Source organism: Venturia canescens, chromosome 6 (genome assembly GCF_019457755.1).
Source record: "Venturia canescens isolate UGA chromosome 6, ASM1945775v1, whole genome shotgun sequence".
Taxonomy (NCBI): Eukaryota; Metazoa; Arthropoda; class Insecta; order Hymenoptera; family Ichneumonidae; genus Venturia; species Venturia canescens.
Genome location: NC_057426.1, coordinates 16,702,167 through 16,717,017, shown reverse-complemented (window position 1 = coordinate 16,717,017; position 14,851 = coordinate 16,702,167). Strand labels below are relative to the sequence as shown.

At 37.1% G+C, this 14,851-nt stretch overlaps 1 protein-coding gene and 1 long non-coding RNA gene across 2 annotated transcripts in view; one reads left to right on the top strand and one right to left on the bottom strand.

The window, feature by feature from the left end:
• Positions 1 to 14,851, bottom strand: part of LOC122411878 (titin homolog) — a 1,333,995-nt gene that overhangs the window by 574,675 nt on the left and 744,469 nt on the right. The gene's annotated exons all lie outside the window — the stretch shown is intronic.
• LOC122411894 (uncharacterized) lies at positions 114 to 1,511 on the top strand. Its single transcript, XR_006261254.1, has 3 exons — positions 114 to 218; positions 463 to 537; positions 1,111 to 1,511. It is a non-coding gene; the product is annotated as an uncharacterized lncRNA (long non-coding RNA).

Sequence of the window (14,851 nt, the reverse complement as noted above, 5' to 3'; positions counted from 1 at the left end):
TGGTGGTGTACAATGTATGTATACATACCTCTGGAATGCCGAAGTGGTAATCTGAGACAATGCTATCAAAGCATATCAACTGTGGTCGAGTATGTCAGTCGCTACGGTCAGTCTGATCATTGAAAATCTCGTCTTTGAAACTTTTGTGCTCTTTAAGAAAGCACATATCTAAAGAGATTTTGTGATTGAAAAACAAAATTCGGCCAATTCCAAAATGGGTGAGTCTTGTGATGATTATTGATTTACAATTCGATATTAATACCACAATTTAAGACACTCTTCAGAATAATAATAAGTGTGAAAAAATCAAACATATTAAAAATTCTTCTGATATTCGAAACCTAACTACATCCATAATTTTTCAATTTCGGCGTGCATAAAATATAATATATAATAACTAATAATATAATACTAAAAATTTTAAAAAACTTCACTTTTATGATTTTACATATTTTATTTCAGAAACTGGGAAACATAACGAAACGCGGAATGGCGATGAAAAAAGGACTTCAGCAGTTAAAGAAAGCAGCTCCACAGGTGACTGAAATTAAAACTATTTATCGTGTAATTGTTATCGTGTCATGTTATCATATAATTGATTGCTTGAAAATAGCTTGACCCAATAAACAAGAGTATCGTTCTCGAAGAAAAAAAGGGGATTCTATCATTTTTTGATGTTGTGTTGGGCATTCTTCTAAATAATGTATAAATAATGTAATTGAAATGCGTTAATAAAAAGTGATTGATAATTATTGAGCGGTTAATATACAAACAACTATAATGAGGAATCTCTAATAGTTTCACAAAAAACCGATACGACTGATATTTATATTTAAGCTTTGTGATAAAATACAAACAACTATAACGAAGCATTTAATAGCTTAACAAAAAATAAAGCAGCTTGTCCCAGTAGGGCTGATTCCATACTCAGCAGCAAAACGCTGCCACAACTCTATATATATCATTGAATTGAAAAATGGAAATGAAAGCGACGGTGAGCCACTAACAATCGGAGTCACATAATCTATTCGGAAGGATGTCCTGCGATAAATGCAATGACATCAGAAGTGAGGTTGACCCATTTTCTTAACTAAACTCTTCATTTTTCAGGTGAACCACAGTCAAGACCTCCACGATGGAAGCGTTCAGGAAGAATAGCTCGGGAAAATGAAGAAGCGGCTCAAAAACGATTCCAAAACTTTTTGAAAGAATTATCAACTCCTCGTCGATGGAACTGAAAAAAAAGACAAATAAACATATTAGTATAATCTCTCTCTCGAAATTGCACTCTTCAATATACAATGTAAAAAATGTAATTTTTGGATCTGACATTCAAAAGAATAGAGGTTTCATAAGTTTATCTTCATTAGTTGAAAGATAATTTTTTTCAAACTTCCATGATCACTCTCCAAAAAAGGGATATGTATTTTTTAATGAAAAACACAATCCTCGACTGCAAAAATATTAAATCTACTTTACTAAGGTGTTGAACTGCGACACAGGTTACTATTTTCTTATCGATAGCATTAATAATCTGTTTCGAAGGAGAAAATCAATCTCACATTAAATACAATTTTACCATCATACATTTGACAGCATTTAAATTTGCATCGCCATAAACAAAAAAAATTCATTTATCAATGGGTTGATTGGTTATGACATAATTGTCCGTGTAATTATCAACTTTTCAATATGTTATCAACAATTAAGGAAAAAGAGAATCTCAAACACCTTAGGAACTTTTAATCTAAAATATTTTATTTTATAACTTACCTTGATGACTGCTCCATTAAGTAAAATTAGGGACAGTTCGAAATTTTGTCCAAACAAAATCTTTGGGAGTGAAATTTTTCTTCAATATTCGCACTTACATAGCTGTTCCAAATTCTGAAGTGATTTTTGAAAGAGTTTCGATGCCTAATAACCTCAAAACCGTCAATATTAACTCAACAAACACAACAAGAAATCCCGATCTTTCTTAAATATATATCTCCATACTAACGAACACGAACCAAAAACAATTAATCAAACACGATCTTTATAAACTTATATAAAACACAGCTGTCACTGTTTTGTATTAATCAAACGCGATCTTTATAACCTTTTATATAAAACACAGCTGTCACTGTTTTGTATATGCATGAAGTTTGGTATGGGCTGTCACATCAATGAACACAGTCTCACATATTACCAGAATTTCTAGATACAACTAGTGTCACTAGATAGCAACTGCTGAACATCAGAAAATGTGTGCGAAAAATGCCACCTTTTTTCGACGATATTGAAAATTGAAATTGATATATTTCTTAGATGCGTTAAGCTACAGAGTTTTAATTAGTCACGATCGAAAGAGAAAAAAAAATAAAAAATACGTTAACTAATAAGATCTTTGAAAACACTGTAATTTATTAAATATCGGTGAAACAATTTTCGAAAACCGTTCGAAACGACTCTGCTTGCGGTAAAGACTCTAGTAGCGACTCGTCTTCATCTTACTATAGATTTGTAAATGTACTTGTCTCGAGTCGCTACCGCAACTCTAGGTACACTGCATGTATGACACCACATACTACTATTTTTAATAAAATAAATAGATATTGAACACTTTATTAAATGAAACATTTTTTTTTTCACCCCGCACTTCGTAATGTCGAAAATCCGTTTGTTATAACATCAAAAACTGACGGCTGACTGATGCCATTGTATATATAGGTATATATTCATAAACTTTATTCCGCTGGAACGGTACAGCGAGTGTCCTGACCAATCACAACTCATTATTTCCGTAGCCGGGATCCCGGGACCCGAGCTTCCATAGAAATGGGTTATAGCTGACATCAAGAGGCCTTTGATGGTGTTCTGTACAGACACGGTAAATAAATGTGTTAGTAACTTTTGCATAATCTTGAGCCTGTGCAAAGTTTTTTCTCAGCATTTACGCTACTGATCGTGTTGGTTTCGTGCTTATTCGAAAGGGATTTTGAAAATTAGTCTCCAAACCAATTTTTGATTTATAAGACATCTCCGGAGCTCTGCAATTTTAAAAAATGACATGCCAGTTTTACCCCCACTATCGCGAATCGTTTTATTCAGAGAAAGTATACTCGGCGAGAGCCTTAGGCCAGCAGACGACAGGGCTGTCAATGTACTTGTCCCGAGACTCTACCGAGTCTCTTGATAAAATGATATTAATATAATAAAATAAAAAAATTAAATAGTACGAATAACATTGAATAATAAATAATGAAATAAAAAATATAAAATTCTGGTCGACGCCGCTGGATTTTTCGAGGATGTCTAGGACGATAGCTCATGGGTTTTGGAGGACTAGGTTTAGGTACATTCTATCGCGATTTTCAATTTCTAGGTGGACGACCCCATAGTTTTTTATGTCCAGATATATTCCTCCATGGCTTTCGTCGTCTAGGTATATTTTTTCATGGTTTTCGAGGTCTGGGTCGACGGCTCCACAGGATTCGATGTCCAGGTATGTTTCTCCATGGTTTTCGTGGTCTCGGATAATTCCTCTATGGGTTTCGATGTCTAGGTATATTCCTCTATGGTTTCTGATGTGCAGGTGTATTTCTCAATAGTTTTTAATGTCCAGGTGTATTTCTCCATAGTTCTTGATGTCTAAGATATATTTCTCCATGGTTTTCGTGGTCTAAGTATGTCTCTTCATGGTTTTCGCGGTCGAGGTCGACGGTTCCACAGTTTTCGATGTCTAGGTATGTTTCTCCATGATTTTCGTGGTCTCGGATAATTTCTCCATGATTTTCGTGGTCTCGGATAATTTCTCCATGGGTTTTGATGTCTAGGTATATTCCTTCATGGTTTTCGTGGTCCAGGTATATTCCTCCATGGTTTTCGATGTATGGATATGTTTCTCCATGGTTTTCGTGGTCTAGGTACAATCCTCCATGGTTTTCGTGGTCTAGGTACGTTTCTTCATGGTTTTCAATGTCTAGGCATGTTCCTTCATGGTTTTCGTCATCCAGGTATATTCCTCCATGGTTGTCTCGGTGTAGGTAGATTCCTCCATGGTTTTCGTGGTCTGGGTATGTTTCTTCATGGTTTTCGCAGTCGAGGTCGACGGCTCCACAGTTTTCGATGCCCAGGTATGTTTCTCTCGGGTTTTCGTGGTCGAGGATAATTCCTCCATGGGTTTTGATGTCTAGGTATATTCCTTCATGGGTTTCGATATCTGGATATGTTCCTACATGGTTTTCGTGGTCCAGGTATATTCCTCCATGGTTTTCAATGTTTGGATATGTTTCTCCACGGTTTTCGTGGTCTAGGTAGATTCTTCCATGGTTTTCGTGTTCTAGGTAAGTTTCTTCATGATTTTCGCAGTCGAGGTCGACGGCTCCACAGTTTTCAATGACCAAGTATGAAGGACCACGAAAACCATGTTCCTTCATGGTTTTCGTCGCCCAGGTATATTCCTCCATGTTTTTCGTCGTCCAGGTATATTCCTCCATGGTTTTCAATGTCTAGGCATGTTTCATCATGGTTTTCGATGTCCAGGTATGTTTCTCTCGGGTTTTCGTGGTCGAGGATAATTCCTCCATGGGGTTCGATGTCTAGGTATATTCCTCCATGGTTTTCAATGTCTAGGCTTGTTTTATCATGGTTTTCGCGGTCGAGTTCGACGGCTCCACAGTTTTCGATGTCCAAGTATGTTTCTCTCGGGTTTTCGTGGTCTAGGATAATTCCTCCATGGGCTTCGATGTCTAGGTATATTCCTCCATGTTTTTCAATGTCTAGGCATGTTTCTTCATGGTTTTCGTGGTCCAGGTATATTCCTCCATGTTTTTTGTCGTCCAGGTATATTCCTCCATGGTTTTCAATGTCTAGGCATGTTTCATCCTGGTTTTCGTGGTTCAGGTATATTCCTCCATGGTTTTCGATGGCTGGATATGTTTCTCCATGGTTTTCGATGGCTGGATATGTTTCTCCATTGTTTTCGTGGTCTAGGTAGATTCCTCCATGGTTTTCGATGTCTACGTGGACAGCTCCATACTTTTCATTTGCTAGGTATACTTCTCCTTGGCTTTCGTCGTCTAAGTATGTTTCTACATAGTTTTCTATGTCCAGGTGTATTATTCCATGATTTTTAATGTCTAGATATGTCCCTCCATGGTTTTCGTTTTTTTAAATGGTTTTCGTGGGCGAGGTCGACGGCTCCATAGTTATCGATGTCTGGGTATGTTTCTCTATGGTTTTCGTGGTCTAAGTTGATGGTTCCATAGTTTTCGATGGCTAGGTCTGAGTAGGTCATAGTTTTTGTTCTCTAGGTATATTTCTTCATCATTTCCGTGATCTACGTCGATGACTCCATACTTTTCGATGTCTAGGTATGTGTCTACATAATTTTCAATGTCTAGGTATATTCCTCCAATGTTTCGGATGTCCAGGTATATTTCTTCATAGTTTTCTTCTAGGTATGTTCCTTCATGGTTTTCGTGGTCCAGGTATATTCCGTTATGGCTTTTGATGCTAGGTCAACAATTCCATAGTTTTCGATGTTTGGTTATGGTTCTCCATGGTTTTCATGGTCTAGGTCGACGGCTCCATTGTTTTCGATGTCTACGTCGACAGCTCCATGGTTTTCAGTGGCTAGGTATATTTCTCTATGGCTTTCGTCGTCCTGGTATGTTTTTTCATGTTTTTCGAGGTCTAGATCAACGGCTCCGTAGTTTTCAATGTCCAGGTATGTTTTCCCATTGTTTTCGTGGACTAGGTTGACGACTTCATAGTTTTCACTATCCCGGTCGATAGCTCCATAGTTTCCGATGTTGAGGTGAGTTTGTCCATGGTTCCCGATATGAAAGTCAACGGCTCCATAGTTTCCGATAGTGTGGTGAGTTTTTCTACGGTTTTCGATATCTAGGTCGTCGGCTCTATAGTTTTCGATGTCTAGTTTAGCGACTATAGGGTTTTCGATGTCTAGGTGGATGCCTTCGTATTTTTCAATATATATTCGACAATTTTATATTTCCCGATATTTAGGTAAACGGTGCAATGGTTTTCGATATATTTCCTCATAGTTATCGATATCTAGATCTGCGATTTAATAGTTTACATTGACGAGGCAGGTTCAGACGTTACAAAAGACCATGAAAAAATATCACTGGACACCAATAACCATAAAGCTGTGGTCTTAGACATTGAATACCATGGAAACATCTCCTTGGACATTGCAAGCCATTGACAGTATCCATGTCAACATGGAATCCATGAATGAGAAGAAGATAGTTTCAAAATACATTATTCCAAGTAAACAAGTGGAGCTTTTCAAAAAAAGGAATAGAAAATAAAAATATCATCCCATTGCATAGGAATTTCCCAATCTTTCAATGGAAAATTCGATTTTCTGAATGGATAATCAAAATCGTCACCATTATTGCTTGTAAAAGGTTTCAACTCACATGAACATAACCGCACAGTTTTCGTCCGTCTACATAGAAAAATTGGCTGTGTCGATTGCTTTTGTCACATAGAGAAGAGCACTCAACTTGAAACAAATCGTTTTAAAAATTTTCGTCGAAGACGAGGAATGTATTTTTTTTCTTAAGTAAATATTGTCACGCCTCTAAAAAATAAGCTAAATCAGAAAAAAAATAATTGACAAAGTAAAAAAAGAACGCCAATTATTAAAAGGTCGCGACCGTAGTTTCCAATAATTTTCTATATTTGCATTATCAATAAAAAACTTCAAAATATAAAAAAAAAATGAAATTGACAAATACAGTGAATGAAATACGATTCCTATATAGTTGTCACGCCTCGCAAAAAGAAGTGAAATCAGTAAATATTAAAACTTCCAAAAGTAAAAAAGGCACGCCAAGTATTAAAAGGTCGTGACCGTCGTTTTAAATGATTTTCTATATTCGCATTGTCAATAAATATATTTAAAAAAATGTTTAACTGTGAAAAAATATGAGATCTATTGTAACATATACAGTGAATGGATTACGTTTCCTGTAGGAATTCTGAATTTTGGAAATAAAAAAAAATGAGATCATTTTCTAACGTAGCCAAGTACAGTGAATGAATTAAGGTTCTTGTGGAATTCATTCGTGTACACTTTTAGCCCTAATCCCTCACTCATTCATAAAAATTTTCCAGCAAACGTCACAGAGCAACAAAGGTTTCTCGAATGATTCTGCAATTATTAAGAGATTATCATCTGTTTTTATGCTAACTCGGGTTATACACTTAAAACAGTTTACGCGTACAAGTGCATGTATTGTATCTATACGATGTACTGCACAAATTCATTTTCAACATTACACACAAGCTTGGCGTGCATGGTTTTCAATCGGAAGCTCGGCGAAGGAATGCCTCATCCGTCCATATATTTGAAGAAAACTTGATGATCCTCTCATGTAATTGTTTTTTAATTTGCCATCCCTTTTCCATCCAACTATTTTATTGAGTAGTACGACGTGAGATCCCGCGCTGTGTACACAAAGAAAAATATCTATTCTTGACTAGTTCGACTGATAAATTCATTACTCCAAATGTTTCGTATTCAACGCGTTTTCTTTTCTCAAATCAATGTTTACACAGCTTACTTCTTTGTTCATCCATTTCAGTACTTGTGTACTTCATCCAATCATCTGACCATTTGGTAAAAAAATGAGTGTCCGGACAAATGAGTGGAAGTGACGCGTGGATAAATTAAAATGCGTATGGGCATGAAAGAATGGCCGTATCAAGAGACTCGGTAGAGTCTCGGGACAAGTACATTGACAGCCCTGTCGTCTGCTGGCCCGAGGCTCGCCGAGTATACTTTCTCTGAATAAAACGATTCGCGGTGGTGGGGGTAAAACTGGCATATCATTTTCTAAAATTGCAGAGCTCAGGAGATGTTTTATAAATCAAAAATTGGTTTGGAGACTAATTTTCAAAATCCCTTTCGAATGAGCACGAAACAAACACGATCGGTAGCGTAAATGCTGAGAAAAAACTTTGCACAGGCTCAAGATTATGCAAAAGTTACTAACACATTTATGGATTTACCGTGTCTGTACAGAACACCATCAAAGGCCTCTTGATGCCAGCTATAACCCATTTCTATGGAAGCTCGGGTCCCGGGATCCCGGCTACAGAAATAATGAGTTATGATTGGTCAGGACACTCGCTGTACCGTTCCAGCGGAATAAAGTTTATGAATATATAGCTGTATATACAATGCCATCAGTCAACCGTCAGTTTTTAATGTTATAACAAGCGGATTTTCGACATTACGAAGTGCGGGGTGAAAAAAAAAAAATTTTCATTTAATAAAGTGTTCAATATATATTTATTTTATTAAAAATAGTAGTATGTGGTGTCATACATGCAGTGTATTACGAAAACCAGACATATAGTGACTTTGGCGTGATATATTGTTCAACCATCTGTCAGTTTTTGATGGCATGAGCAAATTAATAGCAACAGCGATCTAAATGATAAAATTTCGGAGAAACAGTGCGAGCTGTATGAATTCGATTTAAAATTCTTATATGACTATAAAAAAAAAATGTTATGTAAGTTTTGTGAAAACCATGTGGGTTAGTTTACCCTCATCGCAATCGGTTCGCGAGTATTTGTTATATAGGACATATATTAGTATTGGGAAATTTCTTCTTCTACTAATTCTTTGATTTTACGTTTATTTATGACATAATTTTATTGCAATCCTGGTTTTGGTTCTTTAAAAATTTTCAACGGGAGTTATGTGAAAAAAAAAAACTTTCGCTAATTGTAACCTCTCAAATGTTCTTTCCAAACAGAAATTTTATGTTGTGTTATTACATTATAGAAAAAATATGCGTGGTTGTCTGAATGCAAATAAATTTTGAAAAACTTTGGTGAAGAAAAACTGTCTAATTCAATGTATTGTTGTCATATTTTTTTTTCATTTCGTTTGGCTGTGTTCACCGGGCCCTTTTTCCCATCTCTCCTTAGCTTACAGTATATCCATACCAATTACTATTCATTCTCTAGACAATTCGAGTGACATTCGTATTTCTATTTCCTCATATATTGAGTTCAATAAATTGGAAAATTCATAACAAAAAGTTTTCATGATTGCTTGTTTATAAACCCAAGTTTTAAAAAATCTTTGGGCCATGTAAATGCATAGATATTCACTTGAATTGTTGCACGATGAATTTGGAAATTTATTTCAATGAGTCATTGGTTGCTTATTTTTCGTGATATCAAAATTTGTATCTTTGAAATGCAATGAACACCTCTTAAGTTTGACAACACGATGAAGCGACATGTATATTGAGTATTTCCAGACCATGTTTACGATTGGCTTTATGGATTGAAAAATTCATGTGTGTGAGTCCTACGCGTAATCATTTTTGGATGTGATCAAATATTTTGTCTGTGTATAACCATGGAGACATACTGAATTACACTATTTGATTTACTTCAGCATGCAGCGTATCTGTCACTTTATTTCTTGAATATGCCATAATAAGTTTCAAAAATGTGGTTCAGGTAATTTTGAAGTTTTTAGCCCCATAGCACCAAAGTTTGTATTACTGGTATGCAGCGAATACCTATGAACTTCTATTCCTGCGAAGCGGTAGGTGTGCCAATCTTTTCACTTTTTGGTTCCAACTGTAATATATGAACGAAGATAAATGAAACAATTATGAGTTCTGCTCACTTTTAAGTGTACTGACTTTTTTCCTTTTAGTTTTGGCATAATAAATTTTATGAATCGGTGGTAATTTTTTCTGTCTGTATCAAAATTTAGATGAATAAATCGCAGCGGATACTTGCAAACTTGGAAAATTCTGTGTATTGACATGCATGCCAGATATTAGTACTTCCTATTTTTGATTATGGAATATGGATATCTACAAATAATTAAAATTATGCATGAATTATAGGATTTGGATATGGATTATAAATAATAATCAATAATAAAAAATTATGATGAATGTTACAAAAATTCAACAATGGCCTGTTTATGAATGGCATAAGGAGTTATGTTTTCAAAATCCAATGGACATATTAATAAATAAGCAATTCTATTGGTCTTAACGCACTTCATAGTTTATCTTTTGTCCGGTTGAACCTTGGTGGCTACATGCAGCGTTTAAAAATTTTGTGCATCGACGTGGGTCCGTCAACTTTCTATTTCTGAGTATGATAATACGACTGGAAAAGATTGCTTTAAAAAGTCCTTGGAAACACGTTTTTTAATGAAATAAAAATTGCTAGCATTAGAATTCAATAGACATATGTGAAAATTGCGAATTCTGGTGGACTTGGTGAACATTATATACATTTTTTTCTTTCTCCTTCTGTCAAATTTTAAGGAAAATCAATCGAAAAATTCGTTTCATTGAAAAATCTTCATATTTTCTTTATTCACAATGATTTTATCAAAACTATTAAAAACAAAATTTATAAATGACGGGGGAAAATTCCACAATGATACAAAATATTGAAAAACCTTATAGAGAATGATTTTCATCCCACAAAATAATGGACACCGTTCGAAATGGTTAAAAAATTGAGGGTATCACTTCAAACATTCGAAGAATATCAAACTGTTATAAATTGTACAAAACTTGAAGAAAATAATTGGAGAAATTATTTTTAAATATCACAATAGAAACATTGGAGAACTTTAGAAAATCTTATTTAAGAATATTTTTTGTCGTTTAGAACTATACCACAAAAAAAAAGATTTGATATCAAGCCGTAAAAATCCTCTGTCGGAGAAAAAAAAATTGGACAACTACATTGATGGTCGCCCGTTTTCGCATTATACCACAAAAAATGTAAACAAAACTTTTTAATTCACACAACGAAAATGATTTCGAACCGTAAGAAAATATCAAATATATTACAATCCTACAGCATTTGTGTATAATATTCTTCACTAGTATACTGATTGTGCGGTCTTTTTTTGACGAATCAGATGTTACAAGCCAAAATCATATCTCGGCCTCCAACCCGCTTTCCACCATGCTCTTGGGTTCCTAATTGACAAAACTTATTAGTGTACAAAGAAAAAAATCGCCAAAGTCCAAGGATAGACCCGTGACGAAATATTTCCAGTACAATTTTGACAAAAAATAGGTCTTTTTTCGTGGAAATCAACGTTATAAGCAGTAAATCGTAAATAATTCATAGAAATTTAAATTAAAATTATATAGTCATCAAAATGTAAATAAGGAACTTTCGAGAAAAAAAGACGTGATATCAAACCATAAACTTCCCCTGGGGAAAAAAAGGATGGGACAAGTACATTGATGGTGTCGTGTTTGCTGATAATTCCATCCATAAAAAAAACTTAAAAAACGATGCCTGATTCTTTTTATTTGATTCGAACAGCTAAATCAATTCAAAAAAATTCCATCTAATTTACGTGCAACATTAAAATTTATTATATCAATTCGAGGCCAAGTATTTTCTAATGAATTGAAAAAAGTTACCACTTGAATTACGTGCAGCACTAAAATTTATGATATCAATCGGTGGACAAGTATTTTATTAGTAACTCCAAATTTTGACATTATTAAATTGTTCTAAGAAGCTTTTAAATCCAAAAAAATCACATGAAAGCTAGTCATTTGTTACTCTATGGTGGCAGAGACTTATAAGAAAATCGATTCTTCTCAGACTTTCAGGATCCTCTGGTATTATTCACAAAATTCGACGTCGATTGGATCGATACAAATTATGTTTAAATATGTGTTAAAAGTACTTGTCCGGGCCATCACTATTCATTCAATAAAAAATCAATCATAAAAAAACGAAATTGTATGGCAGAATCTGGTTAAAAATTTGGTTAAAATAATCCATTCACTATATATGTTACAATAGATCTCATATTTTTACACAGTTAAACATTTTTTTAAATTTATTTATTGACAATGCGAATATAGAAAATCATTTGAAACGACGGTCACGACCTTTTAATACATGGGTCTAATATACGTTTGTTTCAGTGCTCAGCGTTATCGTACCGAATACAGATTCTGTTCTTATGAGCAATTATTTTGTTCGATTAATAATATCAAGTACTCGGACAAGAACATCTGCTATTTAATTCTCAGTGTACTTCTCTATTCTGTATCTCTCTTTGTAAATAACTCTATAGGTAATTTATCTACTTTGACATAACTGTATTCTTAATTATCACTGCGTTTTGTAAACTCTCTGAGTGAATATGTTCTATTATTAGTTCTAGCCAGACTCTATTCTTCATTACTCGGGTCTCAAATGACTCTATGAGAGAATCTGTAGTCTGAGAAATTTGCAAAACAAATCAAAAACGAAGTTAATGCATGTGTTATGTGACCGGGTTTTTCGTCACTGCTGGCTGAAATGGTTAAAAATAAAAGGGGAATAAAAATGAAATAAATAAGGAATCAGTATTTAGTAGAAAAAAAATGATAACACAAAATAGGCTTTATTTCACCAATTTGGGCGCCAGTTAGTTTTTTACAAAAAAGTAACAAAAATAAATCAGGTCGATCTCTTCGGATCTCGAATGTTAACAACAGAGGACTCAACTACTACGGCTAATGCGGGGGGAAATGTACAGAACGGGGCTAGCTCGGAGAAAGAGAAAGAAAACGGTGGAAAATGGCTCAATGCTTTTGAGACTCAATATCTTCGGGTCGATGGGCACCTGTCGCTCAGGCGTCTTACATATACCCGTGAGGTTGCAAACGATAAAAAGAAACAATTACAATAATGGTTCGGCGAAATACGATGCGCGACTCGACGACAAAGCCGGTGGGCTAGGAGCGGGGGGGGGGGGGGTAGATCACGCTAAAAAGGGGCTTAATACTAGCACCACAGCACTCACTCGCATTTAACGCAAAAAGAATAATCTCCAAGATAAATCACAACCAAGGGAGAGTCGATCACGAGCCAGAAGGGCTCGGGGAAAATTCGACCATGAAAACGTGACCGGCGAAATCGAGACGCGATCTACGACGAAGATGGCGAAACAACCACGTGTCTTCGTCGCAGAGTCAAGAGAGTGAAAACGACTTACTTGGCGCTGAGATTATGCGTCATACGGTTTTTCGGGCTCAAGATTGCCGCTATGGTCTCCAAGGATCAAGCCGGTGGTCGTTGGGACAAAATAACTGGGGTCGAACGAAACAAAACTACAAGTCAGATTGAAAGTACTGGGAACTGGGCCGTGGTACGCACGCCGGAGTCGTGATGGAAGTGAGTGATCTCCGTGCTCGCTCGTCGTTCTTCCTCGTTGCGCATAAATTATTGATTATTGATCCTTGCGCGCGCCGATGATCATCCAATCGGACTTTTCTATCTCGCGCAGGAGTAGCGACTAGGGGACGAGGGAGGGTGAGGAAGGAAAAGGGCTAACGACGAGGGCTATCGATTGGCGATTGATTGCTTGACGGCGCGGCGCTGTTATCAGCCGGCTCGATCGATGGAGCCGCCTGGACGAAGCTCGGCCTTGGGCGCGAATTTTCGGTTCACTAATTCGTGATAACAGCGGGGCTGATGCGTACCGGCCGGAGTTAACTCGGCTCTTGCTCGGAACCTCGACGCCAGGGAACTCGTACGATGATTTTCTTGAGTTGGAGACAATTCCTTCTCGAGATGACGTTCGATGATATTGATCGGTCCCATGACTCGGTTCTACTAGCCTTTATCCGATGTTTCAGCCTCTCGGGATTCGGGGAAGGGCTTTTTACAAGTGGGAGGGAATTGCTCGGGGCAGGGTTCGACGGGGGCTCTCGTTCAGGGGGAAAGGGGGATCGTAGTCGGTGAATTTCACGAGTAGACAATTGCGAGCGAGTGCCAAGACGGCCGAAGAACTTATGGCTAATAATAATGGCGATACAGAAAAATGACTGATTAAAATAACATAAGAATATGGTGTGATGCGCAATTAGTTGAAAATGCCAGAAAAATATAGCGATTTTTGACGCTTCAAAAGTGAGTGAGCGGTGTGGTGGATTCCACCACGACGCGGGGCGTTGCGGCTCTGCCACAACGTCACAGTTAATATTAAGTAACAGGAATTCCCGAGAAAATAATTTTCCTTCGAATCGCTCTTGTCAAAATGAAACGAAAATAAAAGATGAAGTTGATTAATCTATTTATATTATATGGAGTCTGTTTTTGCAAGGAGTCTGGTGTAGGTGGTAAACGAATAATAAGTACGCCGGTGGTGCGAGAAAAATAGTGAGGAATTTATTGTTCCGCTGTTCTATGTTAAAGTACAGTATTTGCCCGACAATTAGTGCGATTAAGCCCGATGATGAAAATGGCGAGTGGACCCGGTGTTCGTCGAGCACGTGCGAGACGAACAAGATGGACGACCGAAGCGTGCTCGTGAGAAAGAACCCGATGACTTTTAGAGATATACCGTTAAAATGAGTCCGAGAGAATGTTCCGTTAAATGCGCAGAGTCCGTGTAATGATTTGAACCGAAAATGAATAAGAGAACCCGAATTTGATACCGAAAACTGGTGAGAAGGTGAGATGCAGTGATTAGCCGTATTGCACGCTTCAGCGACCGGATCAAGACTGAGGCATCAATCATGGAGATCGATGATGAAGCCCCGCGCACATGCGCGGTGTGCTTCCCCGGTCCCGTGCTAATTACTGCCCAGGAGGTGGCGACGCCCCCCGTGAGCGCGTGAAACGAGCACCCGGCTGCTCTGATTGCACGCGCCCAAAATGTCCGAACCCGCGAACTGGCGACGCCAGCGGCGGAGCGCGAGAGCCCGGCCCGAATTCTCTCGCGCTACCGTCGAGGCCTCGCTCAATCCTGAACATTCCGCCCGCCATCGGCAGCAGTGCTGTCGATTGATCCCGGTTGAGGCACTGGCAAGAG